This window comes from Mobula birostris, unplaced genomic scaffold (genome assembly GCF_030028105.1).
Source record: "Mobula birostris isolate sMobBir1 unplaced genomic scaffold, sMobBir1.hap1 scaffold_283, whole genome shotgun sequence".
Lineage (NCBI taxonomy): Eukaryota > Metazoa > Chordata > Chondrichthyes > Myliobatiformes > Myliobatidae > Mobula > Mobula birostris.
Genome location: NW_027275886.1, coordinates 409009 through 433330, shown reverse-complemented (window position 1 = coordinate 433330; position 24322 = coordinate 409009). Strand labels below are relative to the sequence as shown.

Sequence of the window (24322 nt, the reverse complement as noted above, 5' to 3'; positions counted from 1 at the left end):
TCTTTTAGTTGCTCTCTGTAAGTTTTTAAAAGTTTTTCAATCCTCTTTCTTCCCGCTAATTTTTGCTTTGTTGTATGTCCTCACTTTTGCTATTATAATAGGTTTGACTTCCCTTGTCAGCCTTAGTTGTACTATTTTACCATTTTTGCATTTCTTTGTTTATGGAGTATATCCATCCAGCACCTTCCTCATTTTTCTCAGAAAGTCAAGCAAACCATTGCTGTTCTGTTATCCCTGCTGGCATCTCCAATTTACTTTGGCTAACTCCTCTCTCATACGACTGTAACTTCCTTTACTCCATTGGAATACTGCTACGTCAGACTTTTTACTTGAAAAAGCTTTTACTATCCACCTTGATATTCTTTGCTGGCTTGTTTCCATATTTGATTTTCCCTCCTAATCATTCTTTTATTTTCCCTTTGTAGGTTTTCAAAAGCTTCCCAATCCTTTGTCTTCCCACTAATTTTTGCTTTGTTATATGCTCTCTCTTTTGCTTTTACATTCCCTTGTCAGCCACTGTTGCACTGTTTTGCCATTTGAGTATTTCTTTGTTTTTGTAATACATCTATCTTGCAACTTCCTCATTTCTCCCAGAAGCTCAAGCAAGCCATTGCTGCTCTGCTGTCGTCCTTGTCAGCAGCTCCTTCCAATTTACTTTGGCCAACTCCTCTCTCATACCACTATAATGTCTCCTATGTCAGATGTTACTTTCTCCCTTTCAGATTTTGGGTTGAATTCAATCATATTGTGATCACTGTCTCCTAAGGGTTCTTTTACCTTAAGCTTCCTAATCACCTCTGGTTCATTATATAACACCCAATTCAGTATAGCTGATCTCCTAGTAGGGTCAATGACAAACTGCTGTAAAAAACCATCTTGTAGGCATTTAACAAACTCGCTCTCTTGAGATCCATTACCAGCCTGACATTCCCAATTGACCTGCATGTTAAAATCTCCCGTAACTGTCATAACAAAGCCCTCTTGACACACCTTTTCTACTTCCCGTTGTAATCTGTAGTTCACATACCAGCTACTGTTTGGATGCTGTACATAACTGCCATCGGGTTCCTTTTACTCTTCCAGTTAGTTTAACTCAACCCACAAGGATTCACCATTTTCCGATCCTATGTCACATCTTTCTACTGATCTGATGCCATTCTTTACCTGCAGAACCACACCACCCCCTCTGCCGACCTGCCTATCCCTCTGATACAAAGTGTAACCCTGGACATTCAGCTCCCAGCTACAACCACCCTCTAGCCACAATTCAGTGATGGCCACAACATAACACCAAATGACCTGTAATCGTGCAACAAAATCGTCCACCTTATTTCTTATACTTCATGCATTGAGACATAACATTTTGAGTATTTAGGCCACTTTATTGCCATGGGGTGAGTTTAGTCATTAGTTAGAGGTTAATGACTGGTAGAAGGCTCATTCAATGTGTACAGGAATGACCGTTCCAGTTCAACATCCTGCTGGACTCTCTGATTAGGGGAAAGCGCAGTGAAGAAAATGAGATGGGTTTCTTGTGGTGTTGTGCCTTCAACACTGCTGTGCTGTGTAAAAAAAAAGTGTTCATGGCATTACGCTGAAAGAGAAGTTCAAAGTAAATTTATTGTAAAATTACATACAGGATATGTCAAATATACCACCCTGAGGGCTCACTGGAAACTTCCTCCGGTTTTCCAGATTTGAAAGTATTTAAAATATGTATTGCTTATTGCAACAGGTGTGCGTGGCAGTTCCACCGATGAAGGTACCAATGAAGGTACTCACACTGTGTTGCAGAGCAGGGAGCTGAGGCTCAGCGTTGGTCAGAGATATAGCATTCATCTGTCTCCATCTTACTAGGGCTGTACAATTTGGAGAGCAAGCTGTTGCCCATGCAAATGCTGAATCCAAAGGAAAGGCAGAAACTGGTAAGAGTTTGTCACAGCGTTGCCAGTCAGCATTGAACTCAAAGTAGGACTGCCTTAGGGACTCCATCTCCAGACTTTTCCACATGAGAGGGTATAACTGCAAGGCAGCAGTGGTTGACATCAGAGTTTCTTACTTCCAGATCAGCTGCCAACTATGACCAAAACAACGGTTTTAAGGCGCTAGTAACCCGACTTTTCCCCTTCTGTCAGTAGAAATGGTTCCATCGGTGCTGTTGAAGAGGGGTTTATGATGGAGGTTCTCACTGTACTGTTGGGGAGGGGTTTATGATGGAGGTTCTCACTGTACTGTTGGGGAGGGGTTTATGATGGAGGTTCTCACTACTGTGGGGGAGCGGTTTATGATGGAGTTTCTCACTGTATGTTGGGGAGGGGTTTATGATGACGGCTCTCACTGTACTGTTGGGGAGAGGTTTATGATAGAGGTTCTCACTGTACTGTTGGAGAGGGGTTTATGATGGAGGTTCTCACTACTGTTGGGGAGGGGTTTGTGATGAAGGTTCTCACTATTGGGGAGGGGTTTATGATAGAGATTCTCACTGTGCTGTTGGGGAGGGGTTTATGATGGAGGATCTCACTACTGTTGGGGAGGGGTTTATGATGGAGGTTCTCAGTGTACTGTTAGGGGTTTATGATGGAGGTTCTCACTGTATGTTGGGGAGGGGTTTATGATGGAGGTTCTCACTGTAATGTTGGGGAGGGGTATATGATGGAGGTTCTCACTGTACTGTTGGGGAGGGGTTTATGATGGAGTTTCTCACTGTACTGTTGGGGAGGGGTTTATGATGGAGGTTCACACTACTGTTGGGGAGGGGTATATGATGGAGGTTCTCACTGTACTGTTGGGGAGGGGTTTATGATGGAGTTTCTCACTGTACTGTTGGGGAGGGGTTTATGATGACGGTTCTCACTGTACTGTTGGGGAGAGGCTTATCATGGAGGATCTCACTGTACTGTCGGGGAGGGGTTTATGATGGAGGTTCTCACTACTGTTAGGGAGGGGTTTATGATGGAGGTTCTCACTGTACTGTTGGGGAGGGGTTTGTGATGAAGGTTACTGTACTGTTGGGGAGGGGTTTATGATAGAGATTCTCACTGTACTGTTGGGGAGGGGTTTATGATGGAGTTTCTCACTGTACTGTTAGGGAGGGGTTTATGATGGAGGTTCTCACTACTGTTGGGGAGGAGTTTATGATGGAGTTTCTCACTGTACTGTTGGGGAGGGGTTTATGATGGTTCTCACTGTACGGTTGGGGAGGGGTTTATGATGGAGGATCTCACTGTACCGTTGGGGAAGGGTTTATGATGGAGGTTCTCTACTGTTAGGGAGGGGTTAATGATGGAGGTTCTCACATTGTTGGGGAGGGGTTTATGATGGTTTTCACATTTTGCAGTTGGGGAGGGGTCTATGATGTAGGTTCTCACTGTACTGTTGGGGAGGGGTTTATGATGACGGCTCTCACTGTACTGTTGGGCAGAGGTTTATGATAGAGGTTCTCACTGTACTGTTGGAGAGGGGTTTATGATGGAGGTTCTCACTGTCCTGTTGGGGAGGGTTTATGATGGAGGTTCTCACTGTATTGTTGGGGAAGGGTTTATGATGGAGTTTCTCACTGTACTGTGGGGGGGGGGGGGTTATCATGGTTTTCACTGTACTGTTGGGGAGGGGTTTATGATGGTTCTCACTGTGCTGTTGGGGAGGGGTTTATGATGGAGGTTCTCACTGCACTGTTGGGGAGGGGTTTATGATGACGGTTCTCACATTTTGCAGTTGGGGAGGGGTTTATGATGGAGGTTCTCACTGCACTTTTTTTGGAGTGGTTTATGATGGAGGTTCTCACTGTACTGTTGGGGAGGGGTTTATGATGGAGATTCTCACTGTACTGTTGGAAAGGGGTTTATGATGGAGTTTCCCACTACTGTTGGGGAGGGGTTTATGATGGAGTGTCCCACTACTGTTGGGGAGGGGTTTATGATGGAGGTTCTCACTACTGTTGGGGAGGGTTTTATGATGGAGGTTCTCACTGTACTGTTGGGGAGGGATTTATGATGGAGGTTCTCACTACTGTTGGGGAGGGGTTTGTGATGAAGGTTCTCACTATTGGGGAGGGGTTTATGATAGAGATTCTCACTGTACAGTTGGGGAGGGGTTTATGATGGAGGATCTCACTACTGTTGGGGAGGGGTTTATGATGGAGGTTCTCAGTGTACTGTTAGGGGTTTATGATGGAGGTTCTCACTGTATGTTGGGGAGGGGTTTATGATGGAGGTTCTCACTGTAATGTTGGGGAGGGGTATATGATGGAGGTTCTCACTGTACTGTTGGGGAGGGGTTTATGATGGAGTTTCTCACTGTACTGTTGGGGAGGGGTTTATGATGGAGGTTCACACTACTGTTGGGGAGGGGTATATGATGGAGGTTCTCACTGTACTGTTGGGGAGGGGTTTATGATGGAGTTTCTCACTGTACTGTTGGGGAGGGGTTTATGATGACGGTTCTCACTGTACTGTTGGGGAGAGGCTTATCATGGAGGATCTCACTGTACTGTCGGGGAGGGGTTTATGATGGAGGTTCTCACTACTGTTAGGGAGGGGTTTATGATGGAGGTTCTCACTGTACTGTTGGGGAGGGGTTTGTGATGAAGGTTACTGTACTGTTGGGGAGGGGTTTATGATAGAGATTCTCACTGTACTGTTGGGGAGGGGTTTATGATGGAGTTTCTCACTGTACTGTTAGGGAGGGGTTTATGATGGAGGTTCTCACTACTGTTGGGGAGGGGTTTATGATGGAGTTTCTCACTGTACTGTTGGGGAGGGGTTTATGATGACGGTTCTCACTGTACGGTTGGGGAGGGGTTTATGATGGAGGATCTCACTGTACCGTTGGGGAAGGGTTTATGATGGAGGTTCTCTACTGTTAGGGAGGGGTTAATGATGGAGGTTCTCACATTGTTGGGGAGGGGTTTATGATGGTTTTCACATTTTGCAGTTGGGGAGGGGTCTATGATGTAGGTTCTCACTGTACTGTTGGGGAGGGGTCCATGATGACAGTTCTCACATTTTGTTGTTGGGGAGGGGTTTGTGATGAAGGTTCTCATTGTACTGTTGGGGAGGGGTTTATGATGGAGGTTCTCACTGTAATGTTGGGGAGGGGTTTGTGATGAAGGTTCTCACTATTGCGGAGTGGTTTATGATCAAGGTTCTCTCTGTACTATTGGGGAGGGGTTTATGATGGAGGTTTTCACTACTGTTGGGGAGGAGTTTATGATGGAGTTTCTCACTGTACTGTTGGGGAGGGGTTTATGAGGAAGGCTCCCACTGTACTGTTGGGGAGCGGTTTATTATGTTTCTCACTGTACTGTTGGGGAGGGGTTTATGATGGAGGTTCACACTGTACTGTTGGGGAGGGGTTTATGATGGAGGTTCTCACTGTACTGTTGGGGAGGGGTTTATGAGGAAGACTCCCACTGTACTGTTGGGGAGCGGTTTATTATGTTTCTCACTGTACTGTTAGGGAGGGGTTTATGATGGAGGTTCACACTGTACTGTTGGGGAGGGGTTTATGATGGAGGTTCTCACTGTACTGTTGGGGAGGGGTTTATGATGAAGGTTCTCACTATTGGGGAGGGGTTTATGATGGAGATTCTCACTGTACTGTTGGGGAGGGGTTTATGATGGATGTTCTCACTGTACGGTTGGGGAGAGGTTTATGATGGAGTTTAATGCTGATAAATGTGAGGTGCTACATTTTGGTAGTACTAATCAAAATAGGACATACATGGTAAATGGTAGGGCATTGAAGAATGCAGTAGAACAGAGGGATCTAGGAATAATAGTGCATGGTTCCCTGAAGGGGGAATCTCATGTGGATCGGGTGGTGAAGAAAGCTTTTGGTATGATGGCCTTTATAAATCAGAGCATTGAGTATAGGAGTTAGGATGTAATGTTGAAATTGTACAAGGCATTGGTGAGGCCAAATTTGGAGTATTGTGTACAGTTCTGGTCACCAAATTATAGGAAAGATGTCAACAAAATTGAGAGAGTACAGAGAAGATTTACTAGAATGTTACAGGTTTCCCCCGCCCTCCGAAGGTAGAGAGTTCCTATGAAATGGTTCGTAAGCCGAAATGTCGTAAAGCGAAGAAGCAATTACCATTTATTTATATGGGAAAATTTTGTGAGCGTTCGCAGACCCAAAAATAACCTACCAATTCATGCCAAATTACACATAAAACCTAAAATAACAGTAACATATAGTAAAAGCAGGAATGATATGATTAATACACAGCCTATATAAAGTAGAAATACTTTTCCACAATCATTGCCGGCACTGCTCGCCGAAGCAAAAATCTCATGCAAGCGCAGTCAACAAGAACACAGCGCAAGTGCTCTCCTGTAACCTTTAAGCTATGAAGCTGCCAAATCATACAAAGTAACACGTAAAAATACACAGTCTATATAAAGTAGAAATAATGTATGTACAATGTAGGATCACTTACAGGAATCGGGAAGACAGCTTGCTGAGCACATTGATGATGGTGTGTTAGACTGAGTCGTCGCAGGTTGGGGTGGTGCAGTGGCCCCCATCCTCTGGGCCGCCGACCGATACATTGCCACGAAGCATGCAGGGGTCCAGCGGTAGTCGGGAGGCACCCAGCACATCTTTAAGAAAAAGGCCAAAATAAACATGCTAATTAATTAGGTGCGGCCCGGCACGTAATTGTCGGCCCAGATCAGTGCCGATTGCATCACCTCTGATCTGGGCCAACATTTACATGTGGGGCGGCACCTAATTAATTAGCATGTTTATTTTGGCTTTTTTCTTAAAGATGTGCTGTGTACCTCCCGGCTACCGCTGCATTCTCCGCGAATCGGTATCTGTCTGTGGCCGGGGAGTTGGGGTGGTGGGACACTGGGGTGTCATCTCATCATCATCTGTTCTCATTAGAGCAGGTGGCTCATCTTCTATGACTGCCCGTCTCGATGTCGAAGGTTGAGGTTCGTCGTCTGCTGTGGCTGATGTGGAAGGCTTGCTTGACTGCTGAGCCTCGCACATTTTTCTATCATACAGTTCTTTGTGAGGACTCAAACCATCTTGCAAATATCCCCTCAACCTATGTACCCTTTCAAAATTAAAGTCGTACTTTATCATTGCAGCGAAAATCTCACGCAGTGGCTTCACGTTCATTTTGCTACTGCATTCGGTTTCGATTGTTATCCTTTCCTCTTCCAACTGCATCAGCTCTTCATCTATCAGTTCTTGGTCATGCGATGCCAAAACCTTTTCAACATCATCTTCGTCAGCTTTCACAAGTCAAACTCACTTAGTCCTTACTTCGTTCACCACGATCAAAAGGCTTAATTATGTCTAGCTTTACGCTAGTTGTAACACCCTTACGAGCTCTTTCAGACTTTTCCAATACCTCAGAACTCATCTTGCAAACGGCTGCTCACAGGCACGTGTTAAAGCAATGCCATTCCGAATCTGGGGTAAAGCGGCTGCTTGGGGTGCACGCTGATTTTTTTCGTAACAGTGAAAACACCTTCTGTTAGCGAAAACAGTGTACTAATGTAAGTCTTTCGTAACAGTGGGGTTTCGTAAAGCGAACGTTCGAAAAGTGGGGGACACCTGTACGTGGGTTTCATCTCCTAAGTGACAGAGAAAAGTTGAACAAGTTGGGTCTTTATTCTTTGGAGCGTAGAAGGTTGAGGGGGGACTTGATAGAGGTATTTATATTATGAGGGGGATAGATAGAGTTGACATGGATAGGCTTTTTCCATTGAGAGTGGGGGAGATTCAAACAAGAGGACATAAGTTGAGAGTTAAAGGGCAAAAGTTTAAGGGTATCATGAGGGGGAACAACTTTACTCAGAGAGTGGTAGCTGTGTGGAACGAGCTTCCAGCAGAAGTGGTTGAGGCAGGTTCGATGTTGTCATTTAAAGTTAAATTGGATAGCTATATGGACAGGTAAGGAATGGAGGGTTATGGGCTGAGTGCAGGTTGGTGGGACTAGGTGAGAGTAAGAGTTTGGCACGGACCAGAAGGGCCAAGATGGCCTGTTTCCATGCTGTAATTGTTATATAGTTATATGATTTGATAAGTATAGTCACTGTCTTGTCTTCTTTATAGCTTCATCGAAATGTTGGGGCCGGGTTAGGTCCTCAGAGATCTTGACATGCAGGAACTTGAAACTGCTCACTCTCTCCACTTCTGATCCCTTTATGAGGATTGATATGTGTTCCTTCATATTACCCTTCATGAAGTCCACAATAATCTCTTTCATCTTACTGACATTGAGTGCAAGATTGTTGCTGTGACATCACTCCACTAGTTGGTATATCTTGCTCCTGTATGCCCTCTTGTCTCCCTCTGAGATTCTACCAACAATCAAGTCAAGTTAAGTCACTTTTTATTGTCATTTCGACCATAACTGCTGGTACAGTACATAATGAAAACGAGACAACGTTTTTCAGGACCATGGTGAGACATGAAACAATACAAAAACTACGCTGAACAACGTAAAACAACACAAAAACTACACTAGACTACAGACCTACCCAACACTGCATAAAGTGCAGAAAACAGAGCAGGCATTATAATAAATAATAAACAAGACAGTAGGCACAGTGGAGGGCAGTAGGTTGGTGTCAGTCCAGGCTCTGGGTATTGAGGAGTCTGATGGCTTGGGGGAAGAAACTGTTACATAGTCTGTTTGTGAGAGCCCGAATGCTTCGGTGCCTTTTGCCAGATGGCAGGAGGGAGAAGAGTTTGTATGAGGGGTGCGTGGGGTCCTTCATAATGCTGTTTGCTTTACGGATGCATCGTGCGGTGTAAATGTCTAATGCGGGAAGAGAGACCCCGATGATCTTCTCAGCTGTCGTCACTATCCGCTGCAGGGTCTTGCGATCTGAGATGGTGCAATTTCTGAACCAGGCAGTGATGCAACTGCTCAGGATACACTCAATACAACCTCTGTAGAACGTGGTGAGGATGGGGGGTGGGAGATGGACTTTTCTCAGCCTTCGCAGAAAGTAGAGACGCTGCTGGGCTTTCTTTGCTATGGAGCTGGTGTTGAGGGACCAGGTGAGATTCTCCGCCAAGTGAACACCAAGAAATTTGGTGTTCTTAATGATCTCTATGGAGGAGTTGCCGATGTTCAGCAGAGAGTGGTCGCCCCGTGTCCTCCTGAAGTCAACAACCATCTCTTTTGTTTTGTTAGGCCATCCGGCCCATCGAGCCTGCCCCACCATTCAGTAAGCTGATCTGTCCGTAAACTCAGCTCCATCTACCTGCCTTTTCCCCATAACCCTTAATTCCCCTACTATGTAAAAATCTATCTAATTGTATCTTAAATATATTTAGTGAAGAAGCCTCAACTGTTTCCCTGGGCAGAGAATTCCAATTCACCACTCTCTGGGAAAAACAGTTTCTCCTCATCTTTGTCCTAAATCTTCTCCCCTGAATCTTGAGGCAATGTCCCCTAGTTCTAGTCTCACATACCAATGGAAACAACTTTCCTACTTCAATCTTATCTATCCCTTTCAAAATTTTGTATGTTTCTATAAGATCACCTCTCATTCTTCTGATTTCCAGAGAGATATGGTCCCAGGTGACTCAATCTCTCTTCACAGGTTAGCACCTTCGTCTCTGGAATCAACCTGGTGAGCCTCCTCTGCACTGCCTCCAAAGCCAGTATATCCTTCCTTAAGTATAGAGACCAGAACTGCACACAGTACTCCAGGTGCGGCCTCACCAGTACCCTGTGTAGTTGCAGCATGACCTCCCTGCTCTTGAATTCAATCCTTCTTGCAATGAAGGCCAACATTCCGTTTGCCGCCTTAATAACCTGCGAGCGAACTTTTTGCGATTCATGCACAAGCGCTCCCAAGTCCCTCTGCATGATAGCATGCTACAATCTTTCACCATTTAAATAATAATCTGCTCTTCTATTACTCCAAAGTGGATGAACTCACATTTACCAATGTTGTATTTCATCTGCCAGACCTTGGCCCACTCACTTAACCTATCTGTATCCCGCTGCAAACTTTCCACATCCTCTGCACAATTTACTTTTCCACTCAGTTTAGTGTCATCAGCAAACATTGGCCTGAGGTGGAATGTGTACCGCTTTCAAAATGATCCCAGAAATCTCCCATGGTTGATAAAATGGACGACACTTAACTGCTAGATATTCCAGGTCTGGTGAGCAGAATTGGGACAGCACTGATATATTTGCACACCAAGAGGAGTTGATCATGAGGCATACTCCTCCACCTCTGCTTTTGAGGGACCATATAGATCTATCCCGACAGTGTATAGTAAACCCGTCAATCTGAATCGTTGCATCCAGTATGGAAGGGGCTAACAAGGATTCTGTGTAGAAAAAGGACACATGCGGTCCTAATGTCCCTCTCATTCAGCACCCTAGCTCCGAGATCATTGATTTGATTCATCAGAGACTGCACGTTTGCCAGCCAGATAGTTGGCATTGGGAGTTTAAAAGCCCGTTTCCTTTAACACACTTGTGTCCCTGACCCGCAGCCAAGTTTCCTATGTGGAATCCGGCTAAAAGTACATCGACAATCGGCTTCGTTTCTGTCAGTTTTAAGTAGTGATAGTTCATTTAATCGCATTAAGACATCTTTGTTAACTGTACTGACCTTGGAACCAGTTGTGTTTTTTAGCTGTATCAGGCTGAAACGAGAATACTTAATCATATCGATTGAGGGTTCTGCTGTCACATGAGTCCAACCTCTCCTTATAACTAATACTCTTGAATCCAGGGAACGTCCTGCTGAACCTCTTCAAAGCCTTCACACCTCCCTGTAATGCAGTGACCAGAACTGCGCACAATGCACCAAATAAGGTCTAACCAAATTTTTATATAGCTGTAATGTGACTTCCAACTTTTATACTCAACATCCTGACTAATCAAGTCTGTTATACCACCCCAACTACTGTGTTAACACTTTCAGTAAGCGATGGACTTGGATACCGGATCCCTGTGTACATCAGTGCTCCAAAGGCTCCTTCAATACTCCCGCCAGTTGGTTGGCACAGGTTTTCAGAGGTTTTCAGGTTTCAGGTACTGTGTACTTACATCTGACCTTCCAAACTGCACCAGCTCACACTTGTCCAGATTAAACTCTGCCAATTCTCTGTCTGCATACCCAAATGGTTTATCTCCTGCTTTTTTCCTGTGACAACCTTCATAATCCACAAATACGAATGTGGAATTGTGAATTTCACAGTAATATCTGTCACTAGGAAAAGATGGGTGGTTCATTAAGTTCATGGCTGATCTTCATCCTCAGCACCTTGTCCCTGCACCATCCCATGAGCCCTGACTGAGCTCCACAGCCCTTCAAACATTCCCCATCCTTCATATGAAGAAATGCCTCCTCTTTTCTAAATTGCTAGCACCTTATTCTGACTATGTTGCCTGTTTCCAGGCACTGAGCTGAGGAAACATCTTCCCTGTATCCACTTTTTCCAGTCTGGTGTGAATTTTGTAAGGTTCAGTGAGATCTGTCCATCTATAGGGCATAACAGGCCTTTTCTACTTGGTCTCTGCTCGTCTTGCAAACCTACCATCCTCAGAATTTCTTTGAAGAATCATCATCACATTCCCTCCATAGTACGGAAAACAAGTCAGTATATATGCGTCAAATAGCACGGATGAATAAGTGGCTAAGGAGATGGTACAAGGGACAGGGTTTCAATTTGTTGGATCATTGGAACCTTTTCTGGAGAAGGGGTGACCCGTACAAGAGGGAAGGGTTGCACCTGAACTGGGGGGGGGGGGGGGGACCAATATCTTGGCCAGGAGGTTTGTTAATGCTACTTGGGAGGGTTTAAACTAGTTTTGCAGGGAGCTGGGAGCCAGAGCACCAGATCAGCAAGGGAATGATTGGACCAGAAGGTAGATGTCAGGAAAAGTGTTAAAAGGCAAAATTGAGATAACAGGTATGGTGGGTAGGATAGTTGGAAGAGTGTATATTTAATGCTAGGAGTCTTATGGGTAAGGGAGATAATGTAAGCATGGAACTATGATGTTGTGGCCATTACTGAAGCTTGGTTGAGAGAGGGGCAGGAATGGGTAATTAATGCACCAGATTTTCAAAGTTTTAGAAAAGATAGAGGAGGGGGTAAAAGGTGGGGGGGTGGGGGTAGTTGCACTACTAATCAGAGACAATATCACAACTGCACTCAGAGGAATCAGACACTGAGTCCATTTGGGTGAAACTCAGAAATAGGATGAGTGCAATCACACTGATGGGATTGTACTACAGATACCCGAATAACCTCCAGGACATTGAGGGACAGATATGATAGGATAAGATTAAGGAAATGTGTAAAAATAATAGGGTTGTTGTCATGGGGGATTTCAACTTCCCTAATATAAACTGGGACCTTCTTAGTGTTAAGGGGCAGAATTTGTTAAGTGTATCCAGGAAGGTTTCTTAAATCAACATGTCGACAGTCCGACAAGAGGGACCGTACTGGATGTGGTGTTGGGTAATGAGCCTGGTTAGGTGAACAGTGATCACAACTCCTTATGTTTCAGGATAGCTAGAAATAAGGATAGGTAGGGTCCTTGCAGGAGAGTTTTAAATTGGAATAGGGCAAGTTATAAAGTCATTAGGCAGGAACCAAGAAATGTTAATTGGGAACATCTTTTTTCTGTTAAGTCCACATCAGACATGTGGAGGGTGTTTAAAGATCAATTGCATAGGCTACAGGAAAGGTATGTTCCTGTTAGAAGGAAGGATGGGGACGAAAGATGGAGAACCCTGGTTGTTCAGAAAGTGATGAATTTAGTCAAGAAGGAAAAGGAAAAGTACGTAAATCTTCAGAAGTTAGGATTAAACAAAGCACATGAGTATAAAGAAGCCAGAAGTGAACTAAAGAAGGGAATTAGGAAAGCCAAGAGGGGCCATGAAAAACCCTTGGCAAGTAGGATTAACGTGAACCCCAAGGCATTCTATACATACATCAAGAGCAGGGGGGTAACTAGGGACAGGGTAGTACCACTCAAAGATAAAGGGAGGGGGAACATTTGCTTGGATTCTGAGGATGTGAGTGAGGTACTTAATGAGAACTTTGCTTCAGTATTTACCAAGGAAAGAGACCACTGAGGACAAGCAGAATCAGTGCTGAGTGTATAAATATGTTAGGGCAATTAGAGGTCTAGGAGGAGGAAGTGTTGGGCCTTCTAATGAGTGATAAGATGGAGAAGTCCTCACAGGTTATTGAAGAAGGCAAGAGATGAGATTGCTGGGCTGTTGACCAGTATAGGTTTCCCCTGCCATCCGAAGGCAGAGCATTCCTATGAAACGGTTTGTAAGCCGGAATGTCGTAAAGCGAAGAAGCAATTACCATTTATTGATATGGGAAAAATTTGTGGGTGTTCACAGACCCAAAAATAACCTACCAAATCATGCCAAATAACACACAAAATCTAAAACATCAGTAACATATTGTAAAAGCAGGAATGATATGATAAATACACAGCCTATATGAAGGAGAAATACTTCTGTACAATCATTGCCACACTGTTCTCTGTAGCGAAAATCTTCCGCAAGCGCTCTCGGCAGAAACACTCTCTCCAGTAACCTTTAAGCTATGAAGCTGCCAAATCATACCAAATAACGCATAAAAATACACAGCCTATATAAAGTAGAAATGATATATGTACAGTGTAGTATCATTTAGGGGAATCAGGAAGGCAGCACAGAGCACACTGATGATGGTGTGTTAGGCTGAGTCGTCAGAGGTTGGGGTGGTGCAGTGGCCCCTACCCTCCAGGCAGTGAACCGATACCGATCCGCGGAGAATGCAGCGGTACAGCGGTGGCCGGGACGCACCCAGCACATCTTTAGGAACAAGCCGAAATAAAGAAGCTAATTAATAAGGTACCGCCTGGCATGTAAATGTCGGCCCAGATCAGAGGCGACACAATCGGCAATCGTCTCTGATCTGGGTTGATATCTACGTGCCGGGTGGCACCTAATTAATTAGCCTGTTTATTTCGGCTTTTTTCTTAAAGGTATGCTGGGTGCCTTCTGGCTACCGCTGCATTCTCCGTGGCAATGTATCGGTCCGCGGCCCGGGGGTTGGGGTGGTGGGACACTGGGATGTCATCTCATCGTCATCTGTTTCCATCAGGGAGGCAGGTCATCTTCCATGTCTGCCTGCCTCAATGTCGAAGGTCGAGGTTCGTCGTCTTCTGTGGCTGATTGGAAGGCTTGCTTGACTGCTTAGCCTCGCGCATTTTTCTATCATACAGTTCTTTGTAAGCACTCAAACCATCTTGCAAACATGCCCTAAACTGACATACTCTTTCAAAATTGAAGTGGTACTTTATCATTGCAGTGAAAATCTCACGTGGTTGCTTCACGTTCAGTTCCTGGACAACTTCACTTTCGGTCTGTTCGCATTCGGTTTTGAGTGTTATCCTTTCCTCTTCCAATTGCATCAGCTCTTCATCTATCAGTTCTTGGTCATGGGATGCCAAAACCTCTTCAACATCATCTTCGTCAGCTTCCACAAGCCAAACTCACTTTAAACTTACTTCGTTCACCACGATCGAAACGCTTAATTATGTCACCCTTACGAGCTCTTTTAGGCTTTTCCGATACCTTTGAACTCATCTTGCAAACGGATGCTCACAGGCACGTGTTTAAGCAATGCCGGCTAGAATGCAATTCGGAATCTGGGGGAGGAGCGGCTGCTCGGGGCGCGCGCTGCTTTTCTCCTAACAGTGAAAACACCTTCTGTTAGTGAAAACAGGTAGCTAATGTAGGTCTTTCGTAACAGTGAGGTTTCGTAAAGCAAACATTGGAAAAGCGGGGGACACCTGTATCTTTGTGTCCTCTCTTGGCACAGGTGAGGTCCCAGAGGACTGGCGAGTGGCTAATGTTGTACCTCTATTTAAGAAGGGAACAAGGGAAAATCCTGGAACTATAGACCGGTGAGTTTCACATCAGTTGTAGGGAAATTGCTGGAGAAAATTTGTTGCAGGGTAGGTCGTATCATGCCAACTTAATTGAGTTTTTTGACAAGGTGATGAGAGATTGATGAGGATAGGGCACTGGATGTACTCCACGTGAATTTTAGTAAGACATTTGACGAAGTCTTTCATGGGAAGCTAATTCAGAATATTAAGATTCATGGGATCCGCAGCGAACTGGCTGTTTGGATTCAGAACTGCCTTGCACATAGAAGACAGAGGGTAGTGGTTGAAGGGACTTGTTTGAGCTGGAGGTCTGTAATTAGTGGTGTTCTGCAGTGTTCTATGCTGAGACCTCTGCTGTTTGTGATGTATATGGATGAAAATGTAAATGGGTGGGTTAGTAAGTTTGCAGTTGATACCAAGACTGGTGGAGTTGTGGATAGTGTAGAAGACTGGCAAAGAATACAGCATGATATGGACCAGTTGCAGATATGGGCTAAGAAATTGCAGATGGAGCTTAATGCAGATAAATATGAGTTGTTGCACCTTGGTGGGGCAGATGCAACTGTTAAGGGCAAGATCCTTAAGTGTTGCTGAGCAGAGAGATCTGGAGATCCAAGTTCATAGCTCCTTGAAAGTGGCTACACAGGTTGATAAAGTGATTAAGAAGGCTTATGGGAATACTTGCTTTTATTAATCAAGGCATTGGGTTCAAAAGTTGAGATTTTGTTGCAACTTTATAAAACTCTGGTTAGGCCACATCTGGAGTATTCCATACAGTTCTGGTCACCACACTATGGAAAGGATGTGGAGGCTTTGCAGAGGGTGCAGGAGAGGTTCAGCAGGATGCTGCCTGGTTTGGAGGGTATGTACTATCAGGAGAGGCTGGATAAACTTGGGATGGTTTCTCTGGAGCGCCGGAAACTGAGGGGTGATCTGATACAGGTTTACACGATTATGAGAGGCACAGATAGTGGACAATGAGTATCTCTGTTTACCAGGTTTGAAATGTCTACTACCAGAGGGCAAGGTGTAGATAGGAGGAATTAGTGTTTGGCTGTTTTTGATTTGCTTTTTACTGGCTAGGCACACCTCACTGTTATCACCAAGGTTCTGCTGTGATCCTTATTCACATCCTCAGGCAGTACTGTCCCTCTGCTTGCTTTATCTGCATGTCAACCCTCTGTACTGTGTAATGGAAACTATGTTCCTTCAGAAAGTCAACATGTTGTGGCCTGTCACCTTATAAAACAATCTGTTTCATGCAGCGCATTTTCCTCATACAGCTGCTATATCTGTTGCCACTCATCTGGTCCCTGCTACCTGGATGCTTCCTTATATCCCCATTCCTCACTCACAATCCTCCCATTCCTCACTCACAATCCTCCCATTCCTCACTCACAATCCTCCCATTCCTCACTCACAATCCTCCCATTCCTCACTCACAATCCTCCCATTCCTCACTCACAATCCTCCCATTCCTCACTCACAATCCTCCCATTCCTCACTCACAATCCTCCCATTCCTCACTCACAATCCTCCCATTCCTCACTCACAATCCTCCCATTCCTCACTCACAATCCTCCCATTCCTCACTCACAATCCTCCCATTCCTCACTCACAATCCTCCCATTCCTCACTCACAATCCTCCCATTCCTCACTCACAATCCTCCCATTCCTCACTCACAATCCTCCCATTCCTCACTCACAATCCTCCCATTCCTCACTCACAATCCCCCCATTCCTCACTCACAATCCCCCCATTCCTCACTCACAATCCCCCCATTCCTCACTCACAATCCCCCATTCCTCACTCACAATCCCCCATTCCTCACTCACAATCCCCCCCATTCCTCACTCTCAATCCCCCCATTCCTCACTCTCAATCCCCCCATTCCTCACTCTCAATCCCCCCATTCCTCACTCTCAATCCCCCCATTCCTCACTCTCAATCCCCCCATTCCTCACTCACAATCCCCCCATTCACCACTCACAATCCCCCCATTTCCCATTCCCCACTCACAGTCTTCCCATTCCCCACTCACAATCCTCCCATTCTCCACTCACAATCCTCCCATTCCCCACTCACAATCCTCCCATTCCCCACTCACAATCCTCCCATTCCCCACTCACAATCCTCCCATTCCCCACTCACAATCCCCCCCATTCTACATTCACAATCCCCCCCATTCTACATTCACAATCCCCCCCATTCTACATTCACAATCCCCCCCATTCTACATTCACAATCCTCCCATTCCTCACTCAGAATCCTCCCATTCCTCACTCAGAATCCTCCCATTCCTCACTCAGAATCCTCCCATTCCTAACAAACAATCCCGCCATCCCCCCCTCGATCCCGCCATCCCCCTCTCGATCCCCCCATTCCCCACTCACGTTCCCCCCATTCCCCACTCACGTTCCCCCCATTCCCCACTCACGTTCCCCCCATTCCCCACTCACGTTCCCCCATTCCCCACTCACAGTCCCCCCATTCCCCACTCACAATTCCCCATTCCCACTCTCAATCCCCCATTCCCCATTTCCCATTCTCCACTCACAATCCTCCCATTCCTGATTCCCTACTCTCAATTCCCCATTCCCCACTCTCAATACCCCATTCCCTGCTCACGATCCTCCCCCATTCCCCGCACACAGTCGCCTGTTCCCCATCCCCCCTCGATCCCCCCATCCCCCCTCGATCCCCCCATCCCCCCTCGATCCCCCCATCCCCCCTCGATCCCCCCATCCCCCCTCGATCCCCCCATCCCCCCTCGATCCCCCCATCCCCCCTCGATCCCCCCTTCCCCACTCACAATACCCCATTTCCCATTCCTCACTCAGAATCCTCCCATTCCTCACTCACAATCCTCCCATTCCTAACAAACAATCCCGCCATTCCCCCCTCGATCCCGCCATCCCCCTCTCGATCCCCCCATTCCCCACTCACGTTCCCCCCATTCACAATGCCCCCATTCCCCAATCCCCACTCTCAATCCCCCATTCCCCACTCACAATCCCCCCATTCCCCACTCACAGTCCCCCCATTCCCCACTCACAATTCCCCATTCCCCATTCCCACTCTCAATCCCCCATTCCCCATTTCCCATTCCCCACTCACAATCCTCCCATTCCTGATTCCCTACTCTCAATACCCCATTCCCCACTCTCAATACCCCATTCCCTGCTCACGATCCTCCCCCATTCCCCGCACACAGTCACCTGTTCCCCATCCCCCCTCGATCCCCCATTCCCCACTCACAATACCCCATTTCCCATTTCCCACTCACAATCCTCCCATTCCCCGCTCACAATCCCCCACATCCCCACTCACAATCCCCCCATTCCCCATACCTCACTGACAGTCGTCCCCATTCCCCACTCACAATCCCCCCACTCACAATCCCCCCACTCACAATCCCCCCATTCACCATTCCCCACTCACAAACCTCACATTCCCCACTCACAAACCTCACATTCCCCACTCACAATCCTCACATTCCCCACCCACAATCCCCCCATTCCCCACCCTACAGTGCCCCCATCCCCACTCGCAATCCTCCCCATCCCCACTCGCAATCCTCCCCATCCCCACTCGCAATCCTCCCCATCCCCACTCGCAATCCTCCCATTCCTCACTCACAATCCCGCCACACCCCCCTCGATCCCCCCATTCACGTTCCCCCCACTCACATTCCCCCATTCCCCATTCCCCACTGACAATCCTCCCATTCCCCACTCACAATCCTCCCATTCCCCACTCACAATCCTCCCATTCCCCACTCACAATTCCCCATTTCCCATTCCCCACTCACAATGCCCCATTCCCCATTCCCCACTCACAATCCTCCCATTCCCCACTCACAATCCTCCCATTCCCCACTCACAATCCCCCCATTCCCGATTCCCCACTCACAATACCCCATTCCCCATTCTCCACTCTCAATACCCCATTCCCTGCTCACGATCCTCACCCGTTCCCCATCCCCCCTCGATACCCCCATTCCCCATTCCGCACTCACAATACCCCATTCCCCACTCAAATACCCCCATTCCACATCCCCACTCACAATCCCCCCATTCCCCACTCACAATCCCCCCATTCCCCACTCACAATCACCCCATTCCCCATACCTCACCGACAGTCCTCCCCATTCCCCATTTCCCATTCCCCACTCACAAACCTCACACTCCCCACTCACAATCCTCCCATTCCCCACTCACAATCCTCCCATTCCCCACTCACAATCCTCCCATTCCCCACTCACAGTGCCCCCATTCCCCACTCACAGTGCCCCCATTCCCCATTCTACACTCGCAATACTCCCCATTCTACACTCGCAATCCTCCCCATTCCTCATTCACAATCCCGCCATCCCCCCCTCGATCCCCCCATTCCCCATTCACATTCCCCCACTCACAATCCTCCCATTCCCCATTCCCCACTCACAATCCTCCCATTCCCCACTCACAGTCCTCCCATTCCCCACTCACAATTCCCCATTTCCCATTCCCCCCTCACAATTCCCCATTCTCCATTCCCACTCTCAATCCCCCATTCCCCATTTCCCATTCCCCACTCATAATCCCCCCATTCCCGATTCCCCACTCACTATACTCCATTCCCCATTCTCCAATCTCAATACCCCATTCCCAGCTCACGATCCTCACCCATTCCCCATCCCCCCTCGATCCCCCCATTCCCCATTCCGCACTCATGATACCCCATTCCCCATTCCGCACTCATGATACCCCATTCCCCATTCCCCACTCAAATCCCCCGATGCCACATCCCCACTCACAATTCTCCCATTCCCTACTCTCAATCCTCCCATTCCCCACTCACAGTCCCCCCCATTCCCCACTCACAGTCCCCCCCATTCCCCACTCACAGTCCCTCCCATTCCCCACTCACAGTCCCCCCATTCCCCACTCACAATTACCCATTTCCCATTCCCCACTCACAATTACCCATTTCCCATTCCCCACTCACAATTACCCATTTCCCATTCCCCACTCACAATTCCCCATTCCCCATTCCCACTCTCAATCCCCCATTCCCCATTTCCCATTCCCCACTCACAATCCTCCCATTCCCCACTCACAATCCTCCCATTCCCCACTCACAATCCCCCCATTCCCGATTCCCCACTCACAATACCCCATTCCCTGCTCACGATCCTCACCCGTTCCCCATCCCCCCTCGATCCCCCCATTCCCCATTCCGCACTCACGATACCCCATTCCCCATTCCCTACTCAAATCCCCCGATTTCACATCCCCACTCACAATTCTCCTATTCCCCCCTCACAATCCCCCCATTCCCCACTCACAATCACCCCATTCCCCATACCTCACCGACAGTCCTCCCCATTCCCCATTTCCCATTCCCCACTCACAATCCCCCCATTCAGCATTCCCCACTCACAAACCTCACACTCCCCACTCACAATCCTCCCATTCCGCACCCGCAATCCTCCCATTCCGCACCCACAATCCCCCCATTCCCCACTCACAGTGCCCCCATTCCCCACTCACAGTGCCCCCATTCCCCACTCACAGTGCCCCCATTCCCCACTCACAGTGCCCCCATTCCCCATTCTACACTCGCAATCCTCCCCATTCTACACTCGCAATCCTCCCCATTCTACACTCGCAATCCTCCCCATTCCACACTCGCAATCCTCCCATTCCTCATTCACAATCCCGCCATCCCCCCCTCGATCCCCCCATTCCCCATTCACATTCCCCCACTCACAATCCTCCCATTCCCCACTCACAATCCTCCCATTCCCCACTCACAATCCTCCCATTCCCCACTCACAATTCCCCATTTCCCATTCCCCACTCACAATTCCCCATTTCCCATTCCCCACTCACAATTCCCCATTCTCCATTCCCACTCTCAATCCCCCATTCCCCATTCCCCACTCACAATCCCCCCATTCCCGATTCCCCACTCACAATACCCCATTCCCCATTCTCCACACTCAATACCCCATTCCCAGCTCACGATCCTCACCCGTTCCCCATCCCCCCCCTCGATCCCCCCATTCCCCATTCCGCACTCATGATACCCCATTCCCCACTCAAATCCCCCCATTCCACATCCCCACTCACAATTCTCCCATTCCCCACTCTCAATCCTCCCATTCCCCACTCTCAATCCTCCCATTCCCCACTCACAGTCCTCCCATTCCCCACTCACAGTCCCCCCATTCCCCACTCACAGTCCCCCCATTCCCCACTCACAGTCCCCCCCATTCCCCACTCACAGTCCCCCCCATTCCCCACACACAGTCCCCCCCATTCCCCACACACAGTCCCCCCCATTCCCCACACACAGTCCCCCCCATTCCCCACACACAGTCCCCCCCATTCCCCACACACAGTCCCCCCATTCCCCACACACAGTCCCCCCATTCCCCACACACAGTCCCCCCATTCCCCACTCACAGTCCCCCCCATTCCCCACTCACAATTACCCATTTCCCATTCCCCACTCACAATTCCCCATTCCCCATTCCCACTCTCAATCCCCCATTCCCCATTTCCCATTCCCCACTCACAGTGCCCCCATTCCCCACTCACACTGCCCCCATTCCCCATTCTACACTCGCAATCCTCCCCATTCTACACTCGCAATCCTCCCCATTCTACACTCGCAATCCTCCCATTTCTCATTCACAATCCCGCCATCCCCCCTCGATCCCTCCATTCCCCATTCACATTCCCCCACTCACAATCCTCCCATTCCCCATTCCCCACTCACAATCCTCCCATTCCCCATTCCCCACTCACAATCCTCCCATTCCCCATTCCCCACTCACAATCCTCCCATTCCCCATTCCCCACTCACAATCCTCCCATTCCCCACTCACAATCCTCCCATTCCCCACTCACAATTCCCCATTTCCCATTCCCACTCTCAATCCCCCATTCCCCATTTCCCATTCCCCACTCACAATCCCCCCATTCCCGATTCCCCACTCACAATACCCCATTCCCCATTCTCCACTCTCAATACCCCATTCCCAGCTCACGATCCTCACCCGTTCCCCATCCCCCCTCGATCCCCCCATTCCCCATTCCGCACTCATGATTCCCCATTCCCCACTCAAATCCCCCCATTCCACATCCCCACTCTCAATCCTCCCATTCCCCACTCTCAATCCTCCCATTCCCCACTCTCAATCCTCCCATTCCCCACTCTCAATCCTCCCATTCCCCACTCACAATCCTCCCATTCCCCACTCTCAATCCTCCCATTCCCCACTCACAGTCCCCCCCATTTCCCACTCAGTCCCCCCATTCCCCACTCACAATTACCCATTTCCCATTCCCCACTCACAATTCCCCATTCCCCATTCCCCCTCTCAATCCCCCATTTCCCATTCCCCACTCACAATGCCCCCATTCCCCACTCACAATGCCCCCATTCCCCACTCACAATCCTCCCATTCCCCACTCACAATCCCCCCATTCCCGATTCCCCACTCACAATCCCCCCATTCCCGATTCCCCACTCACAATACCTCATTCCCTGCTCACGATCCTCACCCGTTCCCCATCCCCCCTCGATCCCCCCATTCCCCATTCCGCACTCACGATACCCCATTCCCCACTCAAATCCCCCGATTCCACATCCCCACTCACAACTCTCCTATTCCCCCCTCACAATCCCCCCATTCCCCACTCACAATCACCCCATTTCCCATACCTCACCGACAGTCCTCTCCATTCCCCATTTCGCATTCCCCACTCACAATTCCCCCATTCACCATTCCCCACTCACAAACCTCACATTCCCCACTCACAATCCTCACATTCCCCACTCACAGTGCCCCCATTCCCCACTCACAGTGCCCCCATTCCCCACTCATAGTGCCCCCATTCCCCACTCCCACTCAGAATCCTCTCCATTCCCCACTCACAATCACCCCATTCCCCATACCTCACTCGCAATCCTCCCATTCCTCACTCGCAATCCACCCATTCCTCATTCACAATCCCGCCATCCCCCCCTCGATCCCCCCATTCCCCATTCACGTTCCCTCACTCACAATCGTCCCATTCCCCACTCACAATCGTCCCATTCCCCACTCACAATCCTCCCATTCCCCACTCACAATCCTCCCATTCCCCACTCACAATCCTCCCATTCCCCACTCACAATTCCCCATTTCCCATTCCCCACTCACAATTCCCCATTTCCCATTCCCCACTCACAATTCCCCATTCTCCATTCCCACTCTCAATCCCCCATTCCCCATTTCCCATTCCCCACTCTCAATTCCCCATTCCCCACTCTCAATTCCCCATTCCCCACTCTCAGTTCCCCATTCCCCACTCTCAATTCCCCATTCCCCACTCGCAATCCCCCATTCCCCATTCCCCACTCGCAATCCCCCATTCCCCATTCCCCACTCGCAATCCCCCATTCCCCATTCCCCACTCGCAATCCCCCATTCCCCATTCCCCACTCACAATCCCCTATTCCCCACTCACAATCCCCCATTCGCCACTCACAATCCTCCATTCCCCATTCCCATGCACAATCCCTCATTCCCCACTCTGAATCCCCAACTCGCAATCCCCCATTCCCCAATCCCCACTCACAATCCCCATTCCCCATTCCCCACTCACAATACCCCATTCCCCACTCACAATACCCCATTTCCCATTCCCCACTCACAATCCTCACATTCCCCACTCACAATCCTCCCCATTGCCCATTCCCCACTAGCAATCCCCCATTCCCCACTAGCAATCCCCCATTCCCCACTCGCAATCCCCCATTCCCCACTCGCAATCCCCCATTCCCCACTCGCAATCCCCCATTCCCCACTCGCAATCCCCCATTCCCCATTCCCACTGAGAACCCACCCCATACCCCACTCACAATCCACCCCATACCCCACTCACAATCCTCCCCATTCCCCACTCACAATCCTCCCCATTCCCCACTCACAATCCCCCATTCCCTATTCCCACTCTCAATCCTCACATTCCCCACTCACATATTCCCCATTCCTACTCAGAATCCTCCCCATTCCTCACTCACAATCCCCCATTCCCCACTCACAACGCCCCATTCCCCATTTCCCATTCCCCACTCACAGTCCCCCCCATTCCCCGTTCCCCACTTATATTCCCCCCATTCACCATTCCCCACTCACAATCCTCCCATTCCCCACTCACAATCCTCACATTCCACACTCACAATCCCCCCATTCCCCATTCCCATGCACAATCCCTCATTCCCCACTCACAATCCCCCATTCCCCATTAACAATCCCCCATTCCCCGTTCCCACTCTCAATCCCCCATTCGCCACTCACAATCCTCCATTCCCCATTCCCATGGACAATCCCTCATTCCCCACTCACAATCCCCCATTCCCCAATCCCCACTCACAATCC

The 24322-nt window shown here is 48.5% G+C and overlaps 1 protein-coding gene across 4 annotated transcripts in view; it reads left to right on the top strand.

Moving 5' to 3' along the window:
• osgn1 (oxidative stress induced growth inhibitor 1) overlaps positions 1-24322 on the top strand; it is a 138228-nt gene that overhangs the window by 5685 nt on the left and 108221 nt on the right. Inside the window, exon 1 of one of the 4 annotated variants that reach the window (XM_072250342.1) lies at positions 1902-1925. The exons of the other annotated variants lie outside the window; for them this stretch is intronic. The gene's annotated coding sequence lies outside the window, so the exon portion shown is untranslated. Of the gene's footprint in view, positions 1-1901; positions 1926-24322 lie in introns of those variants that run through there. 4 annotated transcript variants of the gene reach the window in all.